Here is an 18,369-nt window from a genome sequence, read left to right as displayed (position 1 = left end):
AGCATTTTCCAAACTACTTTGATGCAGTAATGTTTGTTCTCCAATCCATTAATATCCCTGAGTGCGAGTGTGCTGAGGGGACACCCTTTGAGGGTCACAGACCTGGAAGGAAGGCCAGCTCAGTCCTAAGAAGTCCCACACCTCTGTCCACTAGCGCTGCTGTCGCCATTCCTGACTGTCAGAGGTTTGGCTCATGAACTTTTGCACCTGAGTAGCTACTGTTTCATATCTCTCATTTTCCCTTATTTCATTGCCTCAGTTTCCAAACTCAGATTCTATGCAACTCACTTCCAATTTCCTACATGCACTGCCTCTCTCATACCCCCTCCCCCCACCCCAGGAAAACTTGCCACTTCACCAGGTTCACCACTCGGGAGTGCAGTGGGGCCTGTGGAGCCCTATGCCTAGTCTTTTTACTAGGTTCAGCCACTTCCTCAAGCAAATCGCTCCTCACTAGTGAGAAAGCTTGTTCAGATAGTGTGCTTCAAAGCCTGTATGATATCAGGTACAAAATGATTTCAAATTTGCACTATTTCTTGCAACATTAATATGTCTCAAGGCCTTCAGCAAGTCATTTATCCCCTTTGTCTTGGTGAGAAGTTGGCATAGCATAAAGATGTGCAACTATTTCCATCTACTTTTAAAAGGCTTAGAAAAGAGTCCCATGTTGCCAGCATTGGCATTTGAAGAGGTCCATAAGCAGCATTTGGCTTGATGAGGTCCCACTTCCAGTGTCCAGTGGTTACCATCAAGGATGGTGTGACTTGGGGTTTTTATTCCATTTCTGCCCACTGCCTTGCATACTCCCATGTGTCACTAGCTTCTAACTGGTCAAGGTCTGTGGGAACCTAGTATTTGTACATCTGTGCCACTTTCTTTTGTCTCACAGGAAATATAACCTCTTTGATCATGATGTCTAACATTTGCTACCAGTTGGCAAAGAATGTTAAACAAATTTAATTACTACCTCTCCCTAGCCCTTCCTTCCCTACCTCAACTTCGCTGATTTCTCCATACCCAGCTAGTCCCCAGGGGTGACTTAAGATCACTTCTCAGGGTGGCAACTGTGGGCAAAAGTTTGGACAGCGTTTAGGTCAAGGGCACAGACCTGATCTCATTTGGTACTAATTCCCCATTATTACTAACTCTTCCATAATAAACTTACATCCTCCCTAGATTGTGAGCCACCCGGTGCCCGGTCTTTTACTTCTCCCCATATCCATCATGGTGTCCACACTGAGCTCAATGCCTACTTACCAGTGTAGTGGGTTAGCATCTCCCAGCCAGTAAGGAATAGAGCCAGAGCTGGATTCAAGTCTCCTGATAGGCAGACCCAGTGTGCTGAATAAGCTCTGTTCTGTAGGTGCCCTTCTGCCAGAGCAGTCATCTTATTCCTCCATATTCAGACTTTGTTCTCATAGGAGCTCCAGTTGAATAACATGGGTTGAAAAGTTCATATTGTGGCTCATATCCACACATATTGTGCCACTAAGAATTATCCAGATTTTAAAGTTACAGCTTATGCATATATGCTCAAGGATTGTGTTTGGGGCAGGCAAGGAGTACAGCTCTGCTTATATATTCATAAGATTATAGCTGTTCAAATTTGATAGAGAACTTTGAAGCCACTTAAAGGAACTTCCTTATTTTTGTAATTAGGAATCTGAACTACAAAGAGGAGTATACTCTAAGTAACTATATAATCCGGGAAAATTCCTCTTTACCCAAACCCAAGTAGGAGAATCCATTTTCAGTTCCTTTATTCATACCTATTTTTCTTTGCAAGGTTTGAGTTGTTACATTTTTGTGGCTCTGATATGATTCAGAATTATGCTGCTTTGAAAACCAAACTAAAATGAAATTCTACAAAACTCTAAATAATATGAGACAATGATAGACCAAAAAGGAAATCTCAATTTGGACTCATACTTGAGTGTCCTGAAAATTACTGCAAAAGCAAAATATAACTATACTATGAGGAAAACATGTTGATAAATAACTGAGTCTACTTTTCTTCGCATACTTTCATAAAGACAGATGACAGACCCAGACTTATTAAAAATAATATAAAAAAATGCTTTTGTACATGACTAAAGCTAACCTATTAACAGTGCTACTAAACAAAGGAATAAAAAAGTGAGAAATTAAAAATGGGCATGAAGAAAAGTAGCGGAGCGGCGCCACCTAGTGTCGATTGTCTGAAAAAGCAGCTGATGTCTCTTGCGCCCTCCTGTGGCAGAATTCATCATTCTTCATAGACCGGAAAACTACTAAAGTAGATTGAATGGTTTCTTTCCTCTGCTCTGGATGGGAGATGAAAATGGATAGCACCTTGGCATATTTTTCTAAGCAAAATATACCTTCATTCACTATTTCTAAGACAGAATAACTACATAGACCAGATTTCCTGTTGATTACACAATTGTCTTCTTTTGGACATAATTTCAAATGAGCTATAACCATTAACCTTTAAAATCTGAATATTCTTAAAAGATCTAAACCTTTCTAACCCCATGAAATTCTGTTCAACATAAAACTTTGTGAATACTATCCCTGTACCAACATTTTCGTGACACTTAAACCTAAAACAAACTTTAATTTTTTAAAAACTAATTTAGATGTAAATGTGAGAGAATTTGAGGCAGAAATAAGAGGTATTTTACCCCATGTCTTGGTTTACCTATTTGTAGTGTGGAAATTGTTCTGATTCTGGTCTACCTACCTTCCTTTAGGGATGGGGAGAATTGCCATTGGCAGGATTAAATGAGATTAATGTCCATGGATGCTATTTAAGAGTAGAAAGTATGTGATTTATATAAAATTGAGATACTTCATTATTTTTATTAAGAGCTGAAAATGTTGGTTGATGTTTTACATCTGCACTGGCTTGAGTCAAGGAAATAACAATGAATAAGCAAACTAGAAGAACTTTACTAGTTCCATGACTTTGGATAAGGCATTTAAGTCTGAAAATTGGCTCTTTTATTCTATGCAATGAAGACAGTCTGGATTATATTATCCATAGGGCCTGTTAGGATTGCATTCTCCCTACCACTGTCCCAGCACAGGCCCTCATTACTTCTTATCTGAACTATTTCAACATCTTCCTCCCATCTCCAATCCACCCAGTGGGATAATCAGGAAAGGTGTTTCCAGCATAAATATTCCTAAAGAGTAAGTCCAATCATCCCATTCCTCTGCCTGAAGGCCTGAAATGGCTTCCCATGACATTTTACAGGGCAACTAGCATTTATCGGCATCTACTCTGTGCCAGATGGTATAACTTGTGATTTCTGTGTCCTGTGTCATTACATCCATGACACTCTAGATAAGCAGGACATGTGCTGTTTTCATGGAGGAGGAAGCTGAACCTACTAGACAGGGATCTGCTGCAAGTCCCATTGAGGGAGTAAAGAGACTAGGGTGTGAATGTGGGTCTCTGGTTCCAAAAATCCATGTTCTTTGTGAGTGGCTAAAGTGTAAACTTTGGAGTCAGAAGTAGTTGGGTTGGAATCCAGGCTCTGCCATTCATTGTTACACATTATTTAACCTTTTGATATTTCCTAACCTCTCTATGCCTGGGTTTCCTCATTTGTAAAATGGGGACAGTATTAGTAGTTATCTCATAGTGGGTTAATGCTTGTTAAACACTGCAACAGCACCAGCCACAAAGTGGTGAGGGAATGTTTCACGTTATCATCACATATCTGAACTGTGTATGAAGTTCCGCCCTTAACGCTCAAGGTGCTTCTAAACTTGGCTCCAGTTGGCCTTCCTGTCTTTTCCTGTGCTACTTCCCTAAGCGTCCAGTACTGAATTGTCCCAGGTTCCCCCTAAATACTTGCAAGTGTATTGATCTGTCCCGGGCGTCTGCTTTTGCTGCTGTGGTGCGCCCTGTTCAGGCTGTCTGCTCTCTACCGACCCCTAGTGGTCAGCATAGTGATGGGCATTTGGCAAGCATGTAATAAATGCTAGGTGTTATCAATATTATGGCTATCAATGGTATTATCAATAATATCTTTTAAGGCCCAGTCCCAAAGCCACTCCTTTCCTGAAGCTGTTGCTGATCCCCACACATCTGAGACATCCTCATCCTCTGAGATACCTCAGATCATTAACGCATCTACAACTTCTTACACTCAGGCTATCCAATAGAGTAGTTGCTGGCAACATGTGGCTACTGATCACTTGAAATAAGGCTAGTCCAAATTGAGAGCTGCTGCAGGTATAAGGTACATCCATATTCCAAAGCCTTTGGATGAAAAGAAGTATTAAAAATTTTTATCAAGACTTAAAATTTTTTTAATATTTTACTTTTTATTGATTACATGTCAACATGATTAACATTTGGACATATTAGGTTAAACAAAATACACTATGGAAACTAATTTCATCTGATTCTTTTTCATTGAAAGTGCATATGTGATTTGCATTATATTTCTATTGGAGAAGACTATTCTAAGATAAAGTGATTTTTAACAACTATTCTGATTATGAAATGTAGTTTATATTCATGGTATAAATTTAGGAAAAGCACAGGTAGAAAAGGAAAACCCCACCACTCAGGAGGAAACACGAATGTATATCTTCTAGGATTTATTTGTAACTATGTATTTTTTGACAAAATATATTTTTGACAAAGTCAGTATTGTAACCTACATTTTTTGTTCTCTGCCTTTTTCATTTACTATAAGCTTTTTCTTTTTCATTAAATGAATTTACAGCTTCATTTTTAATGGCTGCATAAGTATCCTCTTTATGGGGTATACCATCCTTCATTTAGCTAGTCTGTGAATGCATCAGAGATGGGCTAGATGCTCACTAATCCTGTTTCTTCTGGGGCATACAGGAAGATTACATTTCCCAGCATCCCTTGCAATTAATTGTGGCCACATGACCAGGTTCTGGCCAATAAGATGTGGTCAGAATGACTTAAGCCATATCCAACCCTTAACAAATCCAGGCATTCCTCTTCTCTCTCTTTATTCATCTGCTGAACAAATGCAGGGGCTAGATAAGGACTTTGAGGTTCTGAAATATAGAACTATCAGACAGAAGAAGCCAGGATCCCTGCATCACTACCTGGAAGGCCACCAAACAGCTATCTCCAACTGCATCATGAGCAAAAAATAAGCTGTGTATTGTGTTAAGCCACTGAGATTTGATACTATTTGTTAGAGTAAGTTAGTGTTAATTCCCTTAACATCTAATACTGGGCATTTGGAATGCTTCCCATTTTTGTTATTATAATCTGTATTTTTAGGATAAATTCCTGCAAGTAGAATTGCAGGGTCAAAGGGTATGTGCATTTTTATGGCTTTTGGACAGTATTGAAAAAATTCCCTTCAGATTTCTTATATTCCTTACTAAATGGGAAAACATTTGAGGCATTTCATTTCAGTTGCTTCTAAGGATCTTGTAGATAATAGGTATGTGTTAAATATTTAATTTACATATGCTCAAAGTACATATGCAAAAGAAAAAACTTTGATTTTCAAAATAATGACTTTGAAATGTAGAATTCAAAAGCTGCATGAATTGTACAGGTGCTTTCCAGAAATAATAGTTATAGAAAAATGGCAGGAAGTAACATCAATATGCTTGGCTGGGAATATCTGCTAAACAGAAGGCGCTTTTACTCTAATTGTTATGGTGAAGCCCTGGACAGAGTCAGCCAGCCAGTTGTGGTATATACTTCCCACACTATGGGTTGCTGATAGGCATTTGGTCTCTTGCAATTTTTTTCTGCATCCTTTTGTTCCTCCCTGGACTCTCTGTGTTAATCTCATTGCATACATCTGTGCTATGCCTCTTCCATGTATCAGAAACTGGTGACTTATTTGTAACTGCATTTGGTCCTTTAAAAACACAAGTGGTAGGTTTAGGAGGGGTGAATATAAAACTACGTGACCTTTAAGATTCTTTCCAAATCTAAAATTTCATGTGCAAGGAAATTCTGTAAGGAAATGGATATGATTATGTGGTACATGGGCCTACTCTGAAAGAAGCCACAGACCAGCCTAAGGGCCAAATTTTAGTCTATCAAGTGTTTCATTTTCTAGAAGTCCAAACAGTGACAATAGCTTATCTTCCTTTCAACCACAAACATGGGCTCTTTCTTCCTGTTCAAGATCCTTGAAGTAACTTCAGTCCCTCATTACCCAACATCTCAAGTTTATGTCCAAATTTCTCTCAGAAGAGTATGATTTCACTTTGAGTAAAGTTGAATTTTTCAAGTTCTCAGGATGTTGAGAACAGCAAAATCCCAGATTCTAGTCCTCTTTTAACCAGGAATTCTCATGTTAATGTATTAAGAACTTATACTGAGTGCAATGGAAAAATAGTACATCCTAAATAAAGGGACTGTGATAGCTCTTGATCTTATTTCTCAACATTTTATTAATGGTTGAAACAAAGACACAGAGGGATGAGGAAAAAAGCCTATCATATTATTTCTTGAAGGAAATTCAAGTTACAGACAAATGGATTCCAAAATACCCCAAGATAACAGACCAACTGGAAGGTGTATAAAAATTAACTTTCCATTTGATACTAAACAACATGGGTGAGTTTGTTTTCTCTAGTTGAACTGACCTGACTGCCCAGCTATTTAGCATCACAAAGACATTCTTCATTATAGAGGATGGAAAGGAAATAGTATCTTGTAACTAAACACTAGACCTCTAGAGTGGGTCAGGAAGAGATGGGCTTTGGGGGAAAAAAGCTGCTGGCACAAGCATTTCTTTGTTTTATTTGTACCTTTTCTACTCTTTTGTAGTGACTTGGCGATGCTTAAACTGTAAACCCCATCATCTTCTCAGAGGTGACATCCACCAACTTCCTTTGCAATCTCTCTCTCTCTCTCTCTCTCTCTCTCTCTCTCTCTCTCTCTCTCTCTCTCTCTCTCTCGCATACTCAGGTTGACCAAGGCTAAGAAATGCCTCTCTGATAGATGAGACCCCACAGACCAAAGAGCACTAGGCTGAAACATGACACATGAGGAAAACGAGGCACAAAAAGAATTAGCTCATTTTCTGAATTAACTATCTCCTGCCACACTCCATCTCCTCCCAGAGTGGAAGTTTTATGATCTCAGGGATCTCATTCTCCAGTGCCTATAAGATGCCTAGCATATAGATGGTGCTCAAAAAATATTTTTTGAAAGACAGAGAGATCAAAAAGGAGAACCATGAAACTCTTACTGGAGATGTTTTTTTAAGAAAGAACAAAACTGCCAGATCTCCTAACACCTGAGTGGTCTGTATTTATTGACATATTGATATATTTATGGATATGCTAGATACAGCACCAAAAATATAAACAATTGCAAAAGCAATAATGGAACAAGATACCAGCCATTTTCTAGTCAGAAAGTAGGTTTCTAGCTTATATCAACTTATACCTGAGACACTGATCTCAAAAAAGGGCAAGCAAATATTAATAGGCAGTAAAGTGAAGAATGGGCCTTTCCTTAAGGGCGTGTTTCTCTGCTGTTTTGCATGAGCCTCATGCCCTAACTCTGTATCAATCTGTGGTATAAGAATGGCTGCCCAAAGTCATAGCAAATGACACATTCTGAATGTCCTTCGCCATGTATCACACATTTTAAATAATATAATGGCATTGCAACTTTTTCAAATAAGGACAGTATTCAATGGATCCATTTTGCATTGTGTTAATTATGATCAGGATGGATAAGGTGGCTTTATTGGACTACTGTGAGGACAAAGAATCAAGGCAAAGTAGAACTCTTCCTTATTATTGGAGAGAGTTTTATCCCCCAAATCACATTGTCTTTCTTATTGCTCATGTCATTGGACAAATACTTAGCATTCGGCCCTTGGTGGGGAGTCAGTAGATACAGCTTTTATTAAGTTGAATAAAATCATCCACCTCTGGGTTGACCAGCTATCCTAGAAAAGCTTCCCCTATCCTCAAAACTAAGGCCTATTGCCTTTCCTGTCTCCTTTCTTTGTCCTGGCCACCTTCATTTTGGCTTTAGCTGTATAAGGTACTTGGGAAAATGACTGCCCTAATCATAATCTTTAAGATCTCTACAGAAACTGTCTATAACTGGAATTTCCTCATTACTTTAATGTCCTTCTGGTCATAGCTTCATGGGCCTATTATATGTAAATTAGAAACACATTATTCCACCAGCAAAGCTTTTCTTTCAAATGCATAGAATTTTATAACCTGTCACAATCTATTAAACTCTGCATTGTTTGTACTGAAACTGACTTTTCTTCTGTAAGAAGATGTCAGAGGATCTTAATTTCAGCTAATTCAGGCAACCAAAATGAGTCTCCTCTACTTAATAGCTGGCAGTGGCCTCTGCAGTAAAATGCTTCCAGGAACAATTGGAAATTACTAAGATAATAGTGTGTTTCTTTAGATTAGTATCACCTCTGAAATGTGAAGCTTTTGCCAAATCAAAGCTCCTTCGCTGTCTTTCTAAAACTGAATTTCCTGAGAAGTTCTTAAATATTAAGAAGAGTTGGCGTAAGTAGACAAGAAGACAGTGAACAGGAAAGCTAATGGACAGACTGGGAGTGACCTGTGGAGAGTTCTGGAATTTCATATAGGTCACTTCCAAACAAGGGAAAATTTGGCAGCCATGAATTTGGAATTCTCTTCAATTTGTCCCTCTTTTCAGAGCCCGATACTATTTTTTTATTGTAGCTTTTTGATTTCATGTCTATCAATAAAATATTTCCAAGGGTGATATGTTTTGGGTGGGAAAAGCATCATTTCCTTCACAACCAGCTCATGAAGTGTGATGTAAACTCAGTGCTGGAGTGAAGAGTTTGCCATTAGGCATGTAATCTCTGACTTTGGATGTTAACTCAAACATCTAATATGAAAGAGATGCTGTACAAACCAAAGAAAGCTCTCTGCTTGGTGCCTGATGAAGAAGAACAGATATTAACTAAATGCAAGGCATGAAAATAGTGTTTCATGTGTACTATCTTATTTAGCCTTTAAAACACAAAAAGTCTATGTGACAGTTTGTATTATTATTCCCATTTTACAGAGGGCAACCCTAAGGCTGAAGAGGGAGAGTTAGGCTTTGAACTCAAGTCACTCTTTAAAATACAGAGGCCATGCTTTAAAATTCTGTTAGAAAAGACCATCAGTTTCTCCAGTATCAGCTGGCCTAGATCATAAAGGGGATCCAAATATTGGAATTTTCTTTTTGATATTCCCGAGTACCCTGGCATTTATGTTGCCACAGAATTTTTGTTCTCCACTAAGTGGAGGTGGTGTGTATTTGAAGATACTCCTGTAAGGGGCAAGGCTTCAGATTCAAGACAAACACATTACAGACAGATGTCAAGGCAGTCTGACGGACCTCTCTGCTCAGTCAGTCTGTGCTGAACAGTTCAAATGGATGGGTTGTCTTAGCATTGTGCCAATGAAGTTTTATACAAAGAATCAGTCCATTTCTGTAAATTCATCATTCCAGCTGCTTGGCCCTGTGTGTGCAAACCTGTTGGTGGATGTTTTTTACTTTCCTTTCAAATTTTTTTACATTGTATGATTTTTCTTGCTTAACTTTCCTATTTCTGCTTGATAAATACTGCCTGAACAACTCTGAGCTTGTCATAGAACCATTTTACCAATTATGCTTATGGTAGTGCCAAATGGGGCTATACTTAACTGAGTATTCATAATAAAAAATAATTACATTTTACCCCAAATAATGGCATATGTTTGCCATGCTTCATGGACTATAATCTTTTTATTTGCTTTTCTGGTTCCCCATAAAATTCGTTCTCAATAATAAAATTCCCAAAAATGCAATTGTCAATTTCACTCTCCTATGTAACTAGAGAAACATGGACAATATCTCCTTAAGGGTAGATGTAATTTGGCTGCCTCACACTTGAACAGGGCTATGTTTTCATCCAGTGATCTTTGGTTTACAATTAATAGAAATGCAGTCCAACTAGATGAAATACAAAATTCACTTTTTTAGAAAAGTGTTTTAAAAATAAGCACTAAAGCAAAAAGGAAATGCCAATTAACCAGATAGTTCAATTAATTGGAACATCTTTTCCCAAAGTATTCTAGCTCATCAAATTTCATTCTTCCATTTGTGCATTCACCCACTCATGCATTCCATTAAAGTCGACTGAGTATCTGCAGTGCACCAGGTCCCGGAGACACACAGAGGGGCTCCCGGATCCTTGCTCCCAGGGAGCTTAGTCTTCCCTCTCTCAATACTCCTTCCTTTTGAGCATCTCTGTGTGTGCCATGGAAGAGTTGCTGAAAAACGGTGCAAAAGGGAGGAGTGGAGTGAGAGAAATTATAAAGTGGTCACTTACTTTTAAGTCTAATAAAGATTAAAGATTAAAGATTTCAAGATTAAAATCATGGGCTTGGATAAGATGAGCACAAAAGCATATTTCTGTGGAATGCACTGCTCATTCACTTCAAGCAAATACATTTCAAAGCTTAAAAATATTGGGCTCAATAGTCACTAAGACAGATATAACCATTTCCTTTGAATAAACACTTAAGGCTCTAATAGAAAGAACCTAACATACCTGCTGTTGTTCATCTTTCCCCTGATCAACTGCTTGAATAAGTGGTTCTCCAACTTGGCATATATCCTCACAATCACCCAAGGGCTGGAAAAAGTCCAGATTTCCAGGCTCCATCCCCAGGGTTTCTCATTCCTTAGTTTCAGGAGGGTGCCTGAGAATTTGCATTTCTAGCACAGTTCCCAGGGGTTGTGATGCTTCTGGTCTAGGGACCACATTTTGAGAACCATTGTTGTAAATAAATGTTACTCAAAGTGCTCCCTACAGATGGGAACTACTTGTTACCTGTCTATAACAAGACAAGTACAGATATTAAAAGTAAGTTTTGAGAATCTTTAATTTGACATTGCCATGAGATCTAAGTGCATGATCAGTGGGAATATCTCACCGAACAGGGTATAGATGAGCTCAGGACTGTCGAATTTGTATTGTGAGTCACATGTGGTACAAGCTACTTGCTAGATATACACAGGGAGCCCACATTTTATTCTGTCATAAAATTGAAAATATAAAACATTGGTTGTTCAGCATAGATGGTTTGAGAAGCACTGTCCTCTAAGCCATCATGCTCTCCTGCTTTACTTTTAAAAAAGTAGTGAACACACAAATGAGCCAGGGTCATTCCCTCTCACATAGTGTAGGGCAGGTGGGAGGTGTAAGGGGTCGGGTCTTGGCCTGGCATCCTCTACCTGGGCAGGCCCAGAGGAAACGGACAAGGCTGTAGAAACGGGCCCTGGTTATGACACCACACATCAGTGGGATGGGTCAGCCCACGGGTCAAAGAGACCAGGCTTTTATTGACCAGTCAGAATTTAGGATGCCCAGTCCTCTGCAAGGGTCACACGAGGTAAACAGGAAGGCCGGCTGCTTCCCAGTGAGGTCAGCATGGGTCCCTCAATTGCAGGCAGCCAAGGCAACTTGAGGTCCAATGCAGGAGATTCTTAGTTGCCACAGTGTTTCCTGAATCCCAGGTCTGGGAAACTGACTTAAAGCCTAGGCTTAGAAGAATGGGCATGAGTAGGTCTGTAGGTGGAGATCAAGAGCAATTCCTGCCAGGAGTGCACCCAGGAAGGACTAGCCCAGGAGGAGGGAAAGCAATAAGTCATCTCCTTGTCTCAGCCCCTTGGGCTGGCATTTCCTTTTATCTCTTTAAACGTTTATATTAAAATTTCCAGTGATCCCATTTCTATTCATCTGTTCTTGGCCTTAAATTCTAGGATCCTCTTGGGCTGGCTGGAAGGAAGCCCATGTGAATGCAGCCTCCTCCATGATTTCAAAGCTTGATGAATGTGTCTCAGATTGACTTTGCTAACCATCTTCTCAAATGGATCTCCCCATAGCACTATAATTTTACTAGCAGTGATTTATTTTTTAATATTTTGCACTTCAAGTTCTGATAAATCCAGTGTTCTTTCTAAGCACTTGTACAAATTAGATTGCAGTTGGAGGAGGTTAGCATTTTTACATGTTCAATACATCAAAGCCTGATAAGCAGGCATTGCAGCTGTTGGTTGCCCTCTAGTCCCCACTGAAGTCTTTCCTTCTCAGAAGGTTTCCTTGGCTGGAGTCTCTCCAACAAGAGGTTTTCATTACCTTGCATGTAGAAATAGCTGTCAGCTTTGTTCTAATGGCCTCCAGTCACTAATTTAAAATTGACCCTTAAGTGCCCATCAGCTACCTCCTGGGGCTCAGCCCTCTGTCCAGAGAATGACGTCCTCCAGAAATGCTGCAGGCTGGCTGAGACAAAGTGATGCTACCAGGCTGCTGATAAAGGTGCAAGTTTCAAGATGATCAGCCAGAGAAGCAGAAAGCAGTATATATAACACAGGGCTATGCACTGGTTATGGGTCAGACAGACCTGGGTTTAAATCTTGCTGTTTTAGAATGCTTTTGACTGCAAGTAACAGAAAAGCCAAGTCAAACTGGTTTAACAGCACAGGAAATTTAGTAGCTCATTTAGTGGACCAGAGGCTTCTGAGTTGGTTATTCCAGAAGCTCAAGAATGCCAGTGGCGCTCCTCTCCACTCCACTGTCCCAACTTCATACTCAGACTGATTCCCTAATTCCCGTCAAAGCTGCATGACCACCTCAGGTTGCAACCAGGGCTTCCTCATAAGGGACTAGTAGGGAAAGAAGAGGGAGAACTGGTCTCCCCCAACCAGTGGATATGAACCAAATTAATATGACTCCAATTTTATGTTCTCAATACTAGAATGACTTGCAAGAAGTTTACCCTCACTCATTTAGTCATTCATTCTCTCAGTCATTCATTCCTTCACTGGGCCTGCAGCAGCTGGGCCCTGGGCCTCTGCTGTGCTTGGTGAAGGGGGAAAGAAAGCTGCAGAGGATACAACAGCACCTTCAAGAACTAGACAGTGTCCAAGTCCTGAGATTCTTGGCTTATTTTAGGAGTTTCCCAGGGTAAGGTTGTGTGCGGCAGGATTTTGTGCCCTTTCTCAGGCAAACGAGAACTGTTGACTCACTAGTGATGATGGAGGACCAGGAGCTCTGGGCACAGTGCGCTCTGAGGTCTGCAAGGACACGGGGCTACACTGTCCCCACAGCTCCCTCTGCCACCTGCTCTCCTCAATGAGACAGTTTAGTCACGAGCTGTGAAGGAGGCTGGAACATCAGAGGTCACCTTAACTCTCTGTAACTCTGCTCCAGAGAAATAGTTGTTTTGGAGGAAATTGGCTGCACCCAGTCAGATTCCTTTTTTTCAAAATCTGGACTAGATGGTGAGAATGGGTCTCAGGGTTTATATTGTTGATTCTTGATTCTGTTCCATCCATCTAACTGCGTGAGATGGCCTGTGTGCTGGGGATTGTGCTGAGAGCTGGAGACGTGTAAATGAATAAGTAGCACAGTGCCTCTGGCCTCTGGGGAACACGTGCTGACAGAGCAGACAGATGCACATTGGATATAGTACATATTAGAACAGAATATGTATGCCCCAGTGTGGATGAACAAATTGTTAATTTTGTATTAAATTTGTATTAAAGTTGTTAATTTTTGTATTAAATTTGTTTGGAAAATAAGTCCAAACTGGTAAACTCTAGCTGTCCTGAGTGACCATCCACCTCTCCACAGTATTTATCTTCTACTCGTTCTGCCCTGACTCTTCCCCAAGGACCTCCTTCCCCCAGTGACTCCCAACTTTCCCATGATCCAAAAACAAGGGCCCCAAAGACCCTACCCAGCACTGCAGTAGCTCTCTGTTTTCATTGGTCGGCATCTGAGCACACCAGTCGTTAAACATTGTGTCATCTCTGAATAAAGGCATATACCATGTGCTTCCTAGGAGTAGAGGAATGGGGAGGAAAAGCTGGAAACACCAAAGGGAGGATCCCCCCAAGAACACTGTCTCCTTGGATCTCTGGCTCCACCTCAGTCATACTCCCCAGACCTTCCCCAAAGCCTCCCCCCTGTGCCCCCATGTGCAGCCATCCCGCTCTGAGTCCCAGGGTGCCGCTCCCCACTAATGTCAGCCAGCAGGAGCAGGCGTAGCTCGTGAATACAGAGCTCCAAGTGGTGGCCTGCCTCCTGAGAATCAGCTTCTGTGTCCTCTGAACTTTTCGTTTGGTTCTTGCTATTTAGTTTCGTTAGGAATAAAGGGCTTTTACTTTAGTTTTTGTATGAATAAAGGACTCAACAACCTGATGGCTGGATCCTTTTAACTAATGATTAGAACTCAATCCATTAAGATGCTTTTGGCTACTAGTATAAAGAAAAATCAAATTGGCTTAAACAAAAGGGAAAGTTCACAGAAAACAGGGTGGGCTGCATGTACAGTTCTACCCCAGTGTCTGAGTGATCCGGGTATGTTCTGCCATTTTCAGGCTTAGCATCAGCCTCAGGTAGGCCCCTGTTACAAGATAATGTATAGCAAGCAAAAATCAGAGAAAGACTGTATGTTCTGGTGTGTCTGTCCTCAGAAAAACAGGAAATCTTTCCTATTTCCCAAAGCCCACAGGTTGGCTCACCCTTCTGTTTCATGGACAGGAATTAGTCACATGTTCACTCCTGTTCAATGGCCAGTGAAGGAATAGCAGCCACCATTGCTAGATTTTTCAATCAAGATTTGCTCCTGGAGTTGGGATAGGGATTGCAGCTCTTTATTTTCCTGCAAATGAATATCAGTGGGCAACCAAAAATGTCTGCTACTGGAACCTTCTGGAAAGAAAAATGTGGAATTTGAGAAGGTAGTGTTGGTGACAGGGACTATGGGAGAATGTCACTACAGGTTTGAAGTTAAAAGGCAGAGGACTTTGGAGTAAAGAAACCTGATAAGGGATGCTAGTTTACTTGGGTCATTGTTTCAGTTATTAATTGCTGTTAACAACCACCCCAAAATTTGGTGGCTTAAAACAACATTTATTATTGCTCACTGTTCAGCTGAGATCAGTTTGGTGGTTCTGCTAATCTGGGCCAGGCTTCTCTGAGCTCATCTGAAGTCTTTGCAGTGTCTGCAGGCTGGTCTAGGATGGTCTCAGTTGGGACAGCTTATCTCTGCTCCACACAGTCCCTTCTCCTTGTTCGCCTGACAGCCTGGCAGAGTTCCAGGAGAAAGAGTAGAAGTGTTGGAGGTCTAGGTTCAGATCTGGAATACCGTGAGCAAAGAGAGCTTCATTCTATTGGCCAAAACCAAGCTGTGAAACCAGCCAGAAGCTGTAAGGTCACGTTGCTGAGTGTGGCTACTGGGAAAAGTGAAGAACTGCGACCACTCTGGCAGTCAGTCTACCACTGTGACCCTTTGCAGGACATTTCTCTTCTTTGCACCAGTTTTATCACCTCTAAAATGAATCTAATAATAGTATTGACCTCAAAGTCTTGTTTGAGGATTAAATGAGAAAATGCAACTTAAGTTCTTAACACAGTGGTGGGCACATAGTAAGCACTAAATAAATATTAGCTTTTATTATGCTTGTATTCATGATTGTAGCTAGTGTTATTATTGTCATTATTGTAGTTGTTATAATGATTATTATGGTTTTGGGTCTCTGTCTGCTGGGTTAAGACTCCTTGTAGGGTACAAGTGTAGTGAAATGTTTCCCAAAAGCCCAGAGTTGATGGAAACCCTGGCTGGCTCCCCAGAAGCCTGCTCATCAGGGAGGGTGACTTCAGAACACTTCCCATCTGCCTTTCTACAGCTGTCTGGCTGGGTGCTGTTCTCTCTGGGTTTTTGCTGTGCCAGCTGCCTGTAGCTCCCTGAACTCCATCCCTCAGATGCAACCCTCCAATAAAATGTGGTTAGCTGCTATCTCAACAGAAACCACTCGTTTTGGCCAGTGAGACTCCTGGAGGAAAGAGCAGGCTTCACTCTTGGGACTGCTGATTTTCTGCTCCTTTCTGCTGTTCCATCTGTGCCCAGTGCTGAGCTCTCTCCAGATGATAGGGTAGTTCAGGGTGCCCGCGGACAGGCTGTGAGTGAAGGAAGGAGAAAGCTCCTGGCCTCATCTCACACCTACTCCAACTCAAGCTTCCAAGTATTAAAACCAGTTGGCAATTTCTTGGAATTTGTCTCTTAAATATGCAAAAGGGAAAGAGTTGGTTTTGTTTTTCTATGGTTGTTTGTTCACATGGAGAAGCCTCCTGACGATGGTCCTGGCATTTACACCCCATACAGACTCAGAAAGCAATGAAGCAAGGCAGAGGGGCTCTTCCCACGAGGCAGCCTGCTAATTTCATTTGCCGCGCTGTGGTTCTCCCATCTGCTAAGGGATGGGCCCAGACGATTTTCCATGTATAATTCACAGTCCTTTGTCATTTAGGCTCAAGCAGAATCAACAGCTTGATCAAGTTGCCATGGTGAGGGTTCAAAGGGTGGCACTTGCATTTTCTGTCCTTACTTCAAAACCAGTGCCGGCCCTTGTCTTCTGAGCTCGCCGTCTCTGTCCCTCGCGCTGAGTCTCTTTACCTTCACAGCCCCTCACAGGTTTTCTTTGTGCTTCCCTTTTATCAAGCACTATCTATCTACCTTGCACATGAGCCAATCTAAGTAGACACCTCCTTGTAGATCATGTTGCCATGGTGACCGTTGTCAGCATCCAGTAGGTAATTGTAGCCCCCACCCCCTCTTCATCTGCCAGGCTTAAGATGGAGGCTCAGTTTGCATTATTTATGTCTTTCCTCTGTTTCAGTGATGCGCTTTTACATAACATATGTAAAAGTCTGCTGACATTGAGAATTCATTTGGCTTGAGATGTTCAGAGGGGCAGGAGAAGACTTGGTCTGTGTTAATTCACAAGCTATCAGACAGCTTTGCTTTTTTTATTCTTCTGAGAATTGGAAGATGGCTTCTCAGGAGCCTTTTCTGAAATACACTTGACAGTCAGGTGAGCTCTTTTGCTTAAAGAGCTCTAGCTCCACTGAGACTGTCAGGCTTCTGCCTTTAAATGGGTGGGGCAGGGGACCAAGGCCCATCGTAAAGTTCAAATACAAGCTGTCCCTGCATCACAAATACAGCCAGAGAATATGAGCAAGGAGGTCTTAGAGCATCTGATCTACCTAATCTCTTCATTTTGTAGAGGAAGAAACTGAGGCTCAGAAACATGAAATGGCAGGCCAGACTGCTAGTCATGTGGCATATCATGTGAATTGGTCCTTAAATTTCTTCTAATAAAATGACACTTATGAGGGGGCAGGCACCTTTCTAAGCACTTTACCTCATTTAATCCTCATAGAATAGGACTTGATGTTATAGCCCTTATTTCATAAGCAAGGAAACTGAGGTACAGAGAGGTGCAGTAGCTTCTCTGAGATCACACAGTACTAAGCAGCAGAGCTAGGATTCAAACCCATGTAGACTGGCTCAAGTCCCTGACCTAACCACTCTGTTTCTCTGCTCTAAGGCCCTTTTGAGCTGCCCCATTGCTTACAGAATAATACCTGTGGGCAGACTTGTAATATTCCAGAATATCTATCCTGGCTTTAGTGCATCTGCATATCAACAGGCATTCCTCAGGGGTGGATAAAAGTCCATCTCCATATCAGTGGGTAATAACCTGGGCAACTGAGGGCTTATCTGAACCTGAGAGATTAGGAGGAGTGTTGGTTTTGCTTCTGCCAGAGCAGGAAAGAGAGATGGCCCCATATTGCAGTTTGTAAGCAATAAACAGGTTTTAAACTTTCTTTCTCCCTTTGACTGACTTTGGTTTTAGAGATATTTGTCCCAGTATTTCCTTTCCCCAGAATTACATACCCCAACTCCTTCCTTTGCAGCATAGTGCCTTCTATGATCTTGCCCCTCCTGACTCTTTCAACTTCATCTGCTGCTTCCCAAATTGTAGCCTGGTGTTGGGAAAGGCAGTCTTGTGCACACAGTCTTTTGACTTCCACTCAGCCACACAGGGATGGGCCTTGGGCCTGTAACACTTCCTTACCAAGAAATAGGGAGCCCACACCATCTGTGCCAGGCTTAGTGACTCACCTGGGAATATTGCTCCCTGTTTCCAGCATTGTGTGCTCCTTTGTTCTGCTTAAGCACACCTGTCAGTGGCTCTTGAATATCCCCAGCTCTCTGCTTCAGACCCCATGAGGAAGGGAGAGGGGTTCTTCTCTTGCAGCACAAAGCGGGGTGGCCTGATCACTCAGTATATTGCTCCAGAGTGAATCCACTGGCCAGAGGGGACCAGACACATTGCAAGGGGCTGGGTCTTCTGCCTGCTCTCTTTCTCCTCTTGCAGTAAGTAAATGCTGTGCCTCTTGAGGCTTGTGTGCGCATGTTGTCTGTTCTCAGAGACTTAGAATCATTCACTGGTCTGCTCCCTTCTCTAGATGGCACTTAGCTGTGTTTTAATTTTGGCTGCACTCATACTATATC

The sequence above is a fragment of the Manis javanica genome, chromosome 6 (assembly GCF_040802235.1).
Source record: "Manis javanica isolate MJ-LG chromosome 6, MJ_LKY, whole genome shotgun sequence".
Taxonomy (NCBI): Eukaryota; Metazoa; Chordata; class Mammalia; order Pholidota; family Manidae; genus Manis; species Manis javanica.
Note: the sequence above shows the minus strand (reverse complement) of the source record.